Here is a 12166-nt window from a genome sequence, read left to right on the forward strand (position 1 = left end):
GTACATAAGGTCGATATTTAAATACAACAATGAAAATAATATGAATAATATTCATATACCTTAATGATAATATTCAGTAAGCAAGAAAACTAACTAATTAACATTATTATTTTTGTAATGTTGATTTTGTGCACAAGATATAATTTTGCCTAATATCATTATGTTATATTATTAGAATTCTAAGCAGGAATGGCAATATTAATATTCATCGTTCTCTAGTTTTTTTTTCTGCAGAGGTAGTTGCATGAATGACAAATGTCTCCTTAATGTGTATTCAGTCTTAATAATTCTATCTTGTAATCTAAACATTCCCGGATTCCTCCTTATTGGTGGTGCTGAAGATGGACGTGGTCTCACTTGTGTCAGTACTCTGCTTCATTAACTTCTCTATATCATGCTTTTGCTTGTAGTTTTCGTTTGCGTATTTGACGTTTATGTTGTTTATCGCTCACCCACACCAACATATGAGGAGATTCTGGGAGACACCTGGAGTGTAGAAATGCCTGCAACTTTCTCTTTCTGTCTTGGTTTGTATCTTACTGTGCGAGGACGTGGTACTGCTATCCTCGGAAGATTATTCCCATTTCTGGTTTTGTTTGTCCTTACACATCTATGGTGGAGAATCATATCGGATTTACGTCATTTGGATCTTATTTAGCATGTACCTAGTTGTCATGTAGATTTTCGCATAATGTTCAGGGGTAATGATGGTATATTGTCCAGGGGTAATCAGAAGTTTATATTACTCTGATGAAGATTAGCCCTTGAACCGTGCATGGCGTACATCGTATATCAAAAGACCTGAATGGGGATGAGGTACGTTGTACGCAGAATTTATTCCTGTCTCCATATATGATAATTACAACACTGTTTAGGCCTCAGGACCTTTGTTTGGGTTGTCACACACCTCTCGAGGTCAAAGCAAATAAATTGTTGGCTACGGGGTCAGAATAAAGGACGAAAGGTAAAATTATCTCAGAATGCTATTCTTACAGTGGTTGGCTGGAAAATGCTGATTCGTGTCTATCCCAGCAGCCCTGATACTCCCAGCAGTCCAGACACCCTGAATAGCCCTAACACCCTCAGTAGTCCTGACACCCCAGCAGCCTGGACACCTTCCTGCCAGTACAACATGTGACACCTGCACATTCCTTACACACTACACATAGGGCACCAACAGTACCCCTGACACCCACCACCAATACCACCACTACCCCTGTCACCCACCACCATCCCTGACACCCACCACCAACACCCCTGACACCCACGACCACCAGCACCCCTGAGATCCACCACCACCATCACTCCTGACACCCACCACCACCACCACCATCCCTGACACCAACCACCACTACCACCTCTGATACCCACCACCACCAGCACCCCTGACACCCACCACCACCAGCACCCCTGATACCCACCACCACAAGCATCCCTGACACCCACCATCACCAGCACCCCTGACACCCACCAACCGACCACCCCAGACACCTACCACCATCTGCGCCTCTAACACCCACCACCATCTCCACCTCTGGTATCACCACCACCAGCACCCCTGACATCCACCAACACCAGCATTTATGACACCCACAACCACCACCACCCCTGACTCTCACCACCACCACCATCACTGACACTCACCACCACCACCACCATCCCTGACACCCACCACCACAAGCACCCTTGACACCCACCACCACCACCACCCCTGACACCCATCACCACCAGCACTCCTGACACCCACCACCACCACCACCCCTGACACCCACCACCACCCCCAACAATACCCTAGACACCCACCACCACCCCTAACACCACCAATCCTGGTACCCATACCAGAACAATATGTAACAGTATCAGCTGCTGCCAACTCCACATGGAGCACCACCTGGCACTCTCCTGACTGCCAGTTGCTCTGACACCTCCACATGTAACACCAGCTGAAACGCTAACATCACAAATGCACCACCTGTACTCCGGAGATTACCAGTTGTCCAGCTAACACTATATAAGACACTATCAGTTTCCGCTGCTATCACTGCATCTGACATAACAAGCTGTGCTACAGAGCATACAAGCTAAACAAATTCAACCAGTTTCCCTTCCAACACCGTGTGACACAAGCTGCCATGCTAAAATCACAATAACACCACTAGCTGCCCTGCCAGGAGCACATGTTGCATCATCAGTATAAGTAACAACACCACTTGTCCTATCAAATCCACATGTGATACTACAATCTACACTCTAATCACAACATCCTTGACATCACCAGCTACTCTGCCCACAATACATCGGACACCACCAGCAGGACTGACGACGCCAGCTGCCATGCCAATAAAGATAGTCATGCGATGCGTCAATAGGTCTATCTTCATGTTTCAACAGTTCACAACAGTATCACAACAGTATCACAACAGTATCACAACAGTATCACAACAGTATCACAACAGTATCACAACAGTATCACAACAATATCACAACAGTATCACAACAGTATCACAACAGTATCACAACAGTATCACAACAGTATCACAACAGTATCACAACAGTATCACAACAGTATCACAACAGTATCACAACAGTTCACTGTACAGATAATGAAGCAAAAATTGACTCATTAGAATTGATGCAACATTTATTAGAACAAATTAATGGAAAATATTGACATATTGGATTTATTATGATAGGGTTATCCGCTTATTTCTAGTGTTAAAACAACTTGAAAAACGTTTTTACTATTGTTAAATGTTGTATATAGTCACTGACAATGCAAAATGGTCATATTTACCTAACAAAAAATAAAATATATTATTTTTTGAAATAATGACGATGTTCCTGTTGCTGGGTCACTGTCTGCCAACATCTCCATTCCAAATATCATTATATTTTTATAAGAGTTTCGGTTTTTTAGCTTTATTCAAATGAGAAAAATCAGCTATAAAAGTTAAAAAAAAAAATGATGAGGACAACGATAGCGGTTTGTAAAGTAAAAGGACACAAGTGCAACTAATGTCATTTTATTGTGGCAACATTTCGCTCTGCAGGAGTTTTAACAAAACGTTGCCACAATAAAATATCACATTAGTTGCACTTGTGTCCTTTTACTTTACATATTGTCGGTAATTATACCAAAATAAATAGCGGTATGCTTTTCACATAGATAAAAGATCTTATGTACTTATGTATAAAATATATCGTACCGCTCGAAGGGCCACTTACTTCTCCCCACAAAAAAAAATAGCATATATTCTAACTATTATATGTGTATAATAAAAAAAAAAACATCAAAATAATAATAGTGTACACATATTTTTCATTTTACACACTTTGTTTCATGATACAGGACACGAGATGAAGTTTGATATCTCAGTCAGTAGGAGCTAAACTACCAAATTCAAATAGGGTTGCATACTAGTTTTTACTTAGTAAAAACATTCCCAAATGCCTCACAAACTTTATTTACTTTTCAAAATGTAGGTTACACCTTTATTTTTTCACTAAAAAGAAATTAATATGATCACCTTAATTCCAGATTAATAACGTTTGGATGGATAAAGGAAATTTAGGAGCATGAAACAAGCTGCTGCACTCAACATGCTGAATGTGTTTACATTCCCATTCAATGGGATGAGACCAGACGCCTACATAAGAGGTGATGTTGCTCCTTGAAGCCTTCTAGTTGACGCCATCTTTAATGTGCATTTAGGAAAGAAATACCATGTACCACCCGATGAAGGTATAAGTACTATGATTAATATTCTAACACATCAATAATGATATACATTGAAATTAATTTATTCTGTGTATGTCTGCCTCTCTGCATATTAACAAGGTGGTAGTTGTTATGACTGCAGTGGCTAGTAGGTGGATAGGTAACTGATAGGTTAAGTGGTGGGACTGAGGAAAGGGAGAATGGAGCGTGGAAAGCAATTCGATTGGTAGTCATGGGTGGATGCACTGTGCAACGAGGTGCAAACTAACCTCCCTGACGAGGCTTTACTGACTAGGCATCATAGACGAATTACCACAGACGAGGCATCTCAGAGTTACTTGCTTAGAGACATCATTGAAGGCACATCTTTCCGAAATATTAAGAGATGAAAATTAAGATAAAGATTAGGATTCTTTATTTCTGTCTATGGAATTCCAAAGTATATAGTAATAAAAACATAAGATACGCAGCATTTTGGTAGGAAGTAATACAGAAATATTTTTCATATTTATAATTTTATGTGATAATTCCAGCCTGGAATGACAGTGTAAAGAGTTAAGTTGATTCTAAAATACCAGCCACATCACAAAGTTTGAGTTGTACTGATGTGCAAAATCCTACAGACAAAACAGTCGAGTGATTCTTAATTGTCCTCAATAGTCCATCAATCATATTTAAAAATAATAATTGTTTTCCATTCCTTGTGTGGATAAACTGGACACTTGTGCGGTACTTGGGTATAATTACTGTGGAAACGTTTCGCCACATAGTAGCTTCATCAGCCCAGTACAAAGAAGAGTGGTAAAGATCAGAAGGAGTTTGAGGTAATCAGCCCCTCAGCTTCGAGTCGATGTAATCAGTCCATCAGTCCTGATAAGAATACAGCACATGAGCGAAGAAGGGGCTTATATACTACAGACAGGTGAGGTGAAGCAGTGGTAGGTGGTGTCACCTTGGACAAATCCACAGGTGGAAGTAAGTCATGCCTGTAGGTTCGGCAAGCGTAGAATTCTCTGTATCCAGATCTCAAGACGTTGCTGTATCTGGCAGAAATGTGGATAAATGGTTCAGAGAACAATTGATCAACATTCCTTGTGTAAATTAAAAGTAATCTTAACTATTATCATACATTCTTATTCCTCTAAGTTAATAATTTTGTTTCAACAATTGGAATAATAACTGCGCGTGGTACAATTACAAGTAAGTTAACACCTCAGGGAGTAACCATGATGAGTAACGTGACAACTCTGGGAGTAACTATGACAGATAAGATAACAGAATAAAGAGTATCCATGATGAGTAATTAAAAATCTCATGCAGTAACCATCACCAGTTACATAACAGAGAGCAATCAATGAATTTTAATAAAAACATTAGGAATCATCAAGTTGGGTACTCAGGGACGTTTTTAAGTCTAATACATGAAGAAGAACATGATAAATGTGCATTACTTTCATCTTTACTACTGAGACATTTTCCTAACCAGGGAGATGGTAGAAGATATGAGGAGACAGTTTGTGATTCATCCCTCAACCTGGAAAGTTCTGATGAAGACGGTGGAAGAGTTGAAGAAGTAAGCTGAAGTGATCAGTCTCTCAGTCTTGCTAGGAAGCGATCAATCCATCAGTCTTATTTGTCTACTTGTCGCTTTTATAAATAATTAATATAAAGTACTTACTGTTGTATGAACGCTGTGGCCGCCTCACTACTGCTTAATGCTCTTAATCTAAAGAGATGCCCTGTGGCCTGGTGGGTCAAGCTCTCGCTTGGGGGGGTATTTCCTTACACCGGTTGTCTATGTTCACCCATCAGTAAAATGGGTACCTGGCTGTTAGTGGACTGGTGTAGGTCGCATCCTGGGACAAAACTGACCTAATTTGCCCGAAATGCTGAGCGTAACAAGTGGCTTTCTATATAGTAGTATGTTATTGATGTCAGCTACACCTGTATACCTTGTACATGTACTTGTAGAAATAGAGATATTACTATATTAGGTAGAACTACAAATGTCATCCATCAGGATTATCTCATTTTCTCCCTCTCAGTACAACCCTTACAGGTTTAGTGCTTACTCATTACTACAATAAAAATGTATTAATGTTAATAGCTCGTTAAGTTGACAAGCATCTGCTGTCCTTCCCTAAAGACTTTTATGTGAAACATAAACAAAGGATCAGTATATCGGTGTTTCCTAAGCCGCTTCCAAATATTTTACTATCACCTCTTAAAATCTGAATTTATCTAGAACTGATCGTCTCTTTCGAGCGGATGGGCTTAGGAGAATGTATCTTTGTTATTCTTAGGAGGACCGTAACTGTCTGGCAAGACGAGGCGAGGATCATCAACTTCACATAAAGGGGATTTCCATGCGTGCGCAGACACATCTGTACTCACTGTTCTCACCTGCTCGTAACTGCAGAGGTCGAGGCTCAGGTCCTCACTCTGCCTCTCAAACTGGCCACTACTGGATTCAGTATCTCGTGTCTTCGTTAGCCCTGTCATACCTATTCTTGAAGTTATAAGAATATAAGAACATAAGAATGGAGGAACACTGCAGAAGGCCTACTGGCACATAAAAGGCAGGTCCTTATCAAAACCACCCCTACCCAAAGCTATCCATTAATTTACCCCAGTATATATCACGGCAAATCATCTTTACTCCCTGACTAATTTCACTTTCTGACCACTTTGAAGCGAATGAGTAGGAGAGCTCTGGTTTGAAAGAGAGGGAAATAGATAGATAGATAGATAGATAGATAGATAGATAGATAGATAGATAGATAGATAGATAGATAGATAGGTAGATAGATATATAGATAGATAGATAGAGAGAAAGAGAGAGAGAGAGAGAGAGAGAGAGAGAGAGAGAGAGAGAGAGAGAGAGAGAGAGAGAGAGAGAGAGAGAGAGAGACGACTGAACTCTGACATTTACTTTTCCATGAGAGGAAATGGCAGCTGCTATTAGTTACATTAGTTACCAGCTTACTTCTCTTACTTCTCATGTGTCTCTTATCACCATCTCAGACTCCCTCAAGAGAACATCATCGCCAGTGATTCCATCACCTTCCATCATCTCCGAACCCCTGAGGTTTCTCTATATTTCACCAGCTTTGCCCTTACTGATTTCCCTCTCATTATCTTCGAGGTTGCCTTCAACTCTCTTAGCTCCTCTTCCAGTTTTGTGGTTCTATCTTCTACTAAACTGGTCCTACCTACCCGTTTTACATCCTCTTCCCACCATTTCCTCCCGAAGGGAATTGAATTGCCTCTTAAAAACCTCACTCGTTATGCCAGCTTCTATAGTCTCTTTCAGTCTTATTAATTCTCTGAAGAGCTTCAGAACACTTTATTCCGCCACAGCTGCCTTATTAAATTAACTGTTCTGTGATTTTTTCACTGGCTTGACTGAAGTTTGCTAAAGTTTCTCTCCGAAGGTGATATGAACATCATCTTGTTTCTCCCAGACACACACACTCACACAGAGAAGTGTGCGAGTGTATGTCTGAGATGTGGGGATCTGGGCACGAAAGAGTGCTCACCTATGTGAGTTTTTGTTTGTGAATATGAAATAATGTTCGTGTTTGTGTACGCGATTGTGAATTTGCTTGAAAGTGTCTGTTCGCATTTATGTGCACGTGAAGGAATCCAAAAACTGGAATCTTTGCGCTTATGTATGTGTACATTCTGAATATGTTTACATATCTGGGTGTATGATTATGCTGGTCTGCGAGTGTTTTGAGGGCTGTGAGAATGTGTATGCTAGAGTTAGTTGCTATTTTGTCACAGACACTTCTCGATAAAACACTTGACCTGTCAGGTGGGATGCATATGTGTGAGTTCGTGAATGTGTGTGCTCACCTATATGTAGTTGTAGGGGTTGACTCACAGCTCTTGGCCCAGCCTCTTCTGTGGTCGCTACTAGTTCACCACGCTATCATTTCCCATCTATCCCTCCTGTCCTTCAGCATCACCTATCCCCCCTGTTCCCTTAACCCCTCCTCATAGGACGTACCCCTTAGCTTTGAGATAAGTTTTGTAGTATCTACCATTCACTTTATCCTGTATACTAGACGGGCTTATTCTCCTACAATTCATACACTCCCCTTTATCCTCTTTCCATTTTTTCAAAGTAACTATACATAATCTCTGCCTGTAATTAGGTAAATATTCTTTCATGCATATATCGAACAAATACACCATCCTCTCCAAAACAACATCTCCAAAAGCCTTTGACATTTCTGTCTTAATCCCATCTGTACCAATTGCTTTATCCATTTTTATTCTGACCACTGTCTCGCACACCTCACCCTCACTCGCATCAGGTTATTCCTCACTTCAACAAGATGCTGCAGGTTCCCTGCCTAGTGGATGAAATTTCAGCCTCGCTTTCTTCAGAATATCCTTCAACATTCCCAGAGCCTCCACCTCTCCACTTAATGACTTCTCTCTTTTGTTTTTAACTGGCAAATCCATTTGATTCCAAGGCTTTATTTCATTTATTTATTCATATTATTATTATTATTATTATTATTATTATTATTATTATTATTATTATTATTATTATTATTATTATTATTATTATCATCATTATTTTTATTATAATTATTACTGTTACTGTGAGAAGGCAGTTAACCCGTAGAGTTGACGGAGCGCATGTGGAATGGGTAGCAATCAAGATTTGATTCGAGGACGGTGAGGAGTGTGTGATCGTGGATATGTGTTGCTGAAGACATACGCTTTTGTGTCTGAGCTTATATTAAAGTTATTAAGGCTAAACATTGTCATAAATTGTTGTTCTAAGTGTAGACAGGCCTTACGCAACAAAATATTCCCATATAAAACAAATCACATACAAACGGAAAAATATGTTCATTTTGAATCTAGTCTGAGGACTCCGAGCTCACTAAACTTATTTAGGCTTTCAGGAAAGTGAATCTTATAGCGGCCAGTTAATGGCTATAATAAAATGCTAGAAAAGACCCATTACTGACTAAACCTACAACACAAAACGTGAGAGAAATCATCCCGAGAGTAATCTTGATGCCAAGTCTTGTTTTTAATATTGCAAATGATTGCGGAATCTACAAAGAACTTAGTAAACAATGCATGATTGTCACCTCTTCATTGAAGTGCTTTTTTTAAAAAAAATTCTGATTATATACTCATTTTCCTGACTTTCTTTAATTCGTCATGTCTGTACGAATATTCGCTAATAACGTTATACTCTCTCTCCGCTGAGAGAGAGGGAGAGAGGGAGACAGAGAGAGAGAGAGAGAGAGAGAGAGAGAGAGAGAGAGAGAGAGAGAGAGAGAGAGAGAGAGAGAGAGAGAGAGAGAGAGAGAGAGAGAGAGAGAGAGAGAGAGAGAGTGTGTGTGTGTGTGTGTGTGTACTCACCTAGAGTTGTAGTTGCAAGGGACGAGTTACAACTCCTGGCCCCGCCTCATCAATGGTCGCTACTAGGTCACTCTTCCTGCTCCATGAGCTTTATCATACCTCTTTAAGGCTATGTATGGATCCTGCCTCCACTAAGCCACTTCCCAGACTATTCTACTTCCTAACAACTCTGTGACTGAAGAAATACTTCCTAACATCCCTGTGACTCATCTGAGTCTTCATCTTCCAACTGTGTCCCATCTCTGGAACATCCTGTATCTGTCCATCTTATAGATTCCTCGCAGTATTTTATATGTCGTTATCATATCCCCCCTATCTCTCCTGTCTTCCAGTGTCGTCAGGTCGATTTCCATTCACCTCTCCTCGTAGGACTTGCCCCTTAGCTCCGCGACTACTCTTGTCGCAAACCTTTGCACTTTCTCTAGTTTCCTTACATATGGGCTCCAAACTGGTGCTGCTTACTCCAATATGGGCCTAACGTACACAGTGTACAGGGTCTTGAATGATTCCTTATTAAGATGTCGGAATGCTGTTCTTAGGTTTGCTAGGCGCCCGTACATTGCAGCAGTTATTTGGTTGATGTGCGCCTCAGGAGATGTGCCCGGTGTTATACTCACCAGAAGATCCTTTTCCTTGAATGAGGTTTGTAGTCTCTGTTCCCTTATACTGTACTCCGTCTGTGGTCTACTTTGCCCATCCCCAATCTTCATGACTATGCACCTGGTTTGGTTGAACTCCAGAAGCCAGTTGCTGGACCAGGCCTGCAAACTATCCAGATCCCTTTGTAGTTCTGCTTGGTTCTCGTCCGACTGAATTCTTCTCATCAACTTCACATCATCTGCAAACCGGGACACTTCGGATTGTATTCCTTCTGTCATGTCGTTCACAAGTATCAGAAACAGCAGCGGTCCTAGGATTGACTCTCGTGGAACTCCGCTCGTTACAGGCGTCCACTCTGACACCTCGCCATGTACCATGACTCGCTGCTGTCTTTCTGACAGGTATTTCTGATCCATTGTAGTGCCTTTCCTGTTATCCCTGCCTGGTCCTCCAGCTTTTGCACTAATCTCTTGTGTGGAACTGTGCTACACGCCTTCATACATAGCATTAGAAATCTTCCTTATGAAGAAAGATTGAAGACTCTTAAGTTACATTCACTTGTTAGACGAAGAATGAGGGGAGACCTGATCGAAGTGTATAAGTGGAAGATAGGTATTAATAAAGGGGATATTAATAAGGTCTTGAGCATGTCTCTCCAAGAGAGAACCCGCAGTAATGGATTTAAATTAGATAAGTTTAGATTTAGAAAGGACATAGGAAAGTATTGGTTTGGAAATAGGGTAGTTGATGAGTGGAACAGTCTACCTAGTTGGGTTATTGAGGCTGGGACTTTGGGTAGTTTCAAATCTAGGTTGGATAAGTACATGAGTGGGAGGGGTTGGATTTGAGTGGGACTTTCACATCAGAGCTTATTTCTTGGGTGGCATTGAAAATTGGGTTGGGCTAATGTTTTGTTAGTGGGATGAATTGTAAAGGACCTGCCTAGTATGGGCCAGCAGGCCTCCTGCAGTGTTCCTCCTTTCTTATGTTCTTATGTTCTTATGTAAGAAAATGCAATCTACCCACCCGTCTCTCTCTTGTCTTACTGATGTAACCCTGAGCAGTAGGTTTGTGAAACAGGATTTCCTGCCCATGAAACCATGCTGGCTGTCCTTGATAAGCTCACTCCTTTCTAGGTACTCCACCACTCTTCTGATAATCTTCTCCATGACTTTGCATACTATACATGTCAGTGACATTGGTCTGTAGTTTAATGCTTCGTGTCTGTCTCCTTTTTTTAAAAACTGGGACTTCATTTACTGTCTTCCATACCTCAGGTAGTCTCCCTGTTTCTATAGATGTGTTGACGATTCTTGTTAGTGGTATATATAGTGCCTCTGCTCCCTCTTTCAAGACCCATGAAGAGATGTTATCCGGCCCCATTGACTTTGAGGAATCTGGCTCGCTTAGCAGCCTCTTTACTTCTTCCTCGGTTGTATGTATTGTGTCCAACACTCAGAGACGTCATAAAGGGAGGGGGGCGGTCCGCCCCGGGTGACACCATGTAGCCTCTAAAGAAGGTGACACTAATGCAGAAAACAGTGCCTCGCCTACATAAGAAAAGAATCCTTCGTTGATTTTGATGATGTGATAGATGATTTTGCATAATTGAAGGCAAGGAAATGTAATATAAGATTTACTGTGATCTTACCTGTACTCAAGGCCAAATGTAAGATCAGATTCATTGAGATGTTACCTGTACTCAAGATCAAATGTAATGTCAGATTCACTGAGACGTTACCTGTACTCAAGGTCAAATGTAAGATCAGATTCATTGAGATGTTACCTGTACTCAAGGTCAAATATAAGATCAGATTCACTGAGATGTTACCTGTACTCAAGGTCAAATGTAAGATCAGATTCACTGAGATGTTACCTGTACTCAAGGTCAAATGTAAGATCAGATTCACTGAGATGTTACCTGTACTCAAGGTCAAATGTAAGATTAGATTCACATACTTCGCGTTCGTTTCTTGTGACCTCCCGTCCTTCCTTTCTCAGCCTGATTACCTGGTCCTTAACTGTTGTTTTCCTCCTGAAGTGGCTGTACAACACCTTCGGATCAAATTTTGCTATCGCTGCTATATCATTTTCATATTGCCGTTGGGCCTCCCTTCTTATCTGTGCATATTCATTTCTTGCTCTACGACTGCTCTCCTTATTCTCCTGGGTCCTTTGCCTTCTATACTTCTTCCATTCTCTAGCACACTTGGTTTTGGCCTCCTTACCTTTGGGTAAACCAAGGGCTTATTCTGGCTTTCTCGTTATTTCCGTTACCCTTAGGAACAAACCTCTCCTCAGCTTCCTTGCATATTGTTGTCACATATTCAGTCATCTCGTTTACTGACTTCCTTGCCAGTTTTCTGTCCCACTGAACCCCGTGCAGGAATTTCTTCATGCCTGCATAGTCTCCTTTCTTGTAGTTTGGCTTCATTCATCTGGCCTCTCCTGCTT

At 41.0% G+C, this 12166-nt stretch overlaps 1 protein-coding gene across 1 annotated transcript in view; it reads left to right on the plus strand.

Annotated features, from left to right (window-relative positions):
- The first annotated feature begins 6749 nt into the window (after positions 1-6749).
- LOC128685517 (uncharacterized) overlaps positions 6750-12166 on the plus strand; it is a 138057-nt gene continuing 132640 nt past the window's right edge. Inside the window, exon 1 of the mRNA XM_070083058.1 lies at positions 6750-6806. The gene's annotated coding sequence lies outside the window, so the exon portion shown is untranslated. The remainder of the gene's footprint in view (positions 6807-12166) is intronic.

The sequence above is a fragment of the Cherax quadricarinatus genome, chromosome 8 (genome assembly GCF_038502225.1).
Source record: "Cherax quadricarinatus isolate ZL_2023a chromosome 8, ASM3850222v1, whole genome shotgun sequence".
NCBI classification, from domain to species: domain Eukaryota; kingdom Metazoa; phylum Arthropoda; class Malacostraca; order Decapoda; family Parastacidae; genus Cherax; species Cherax quadricarinatus.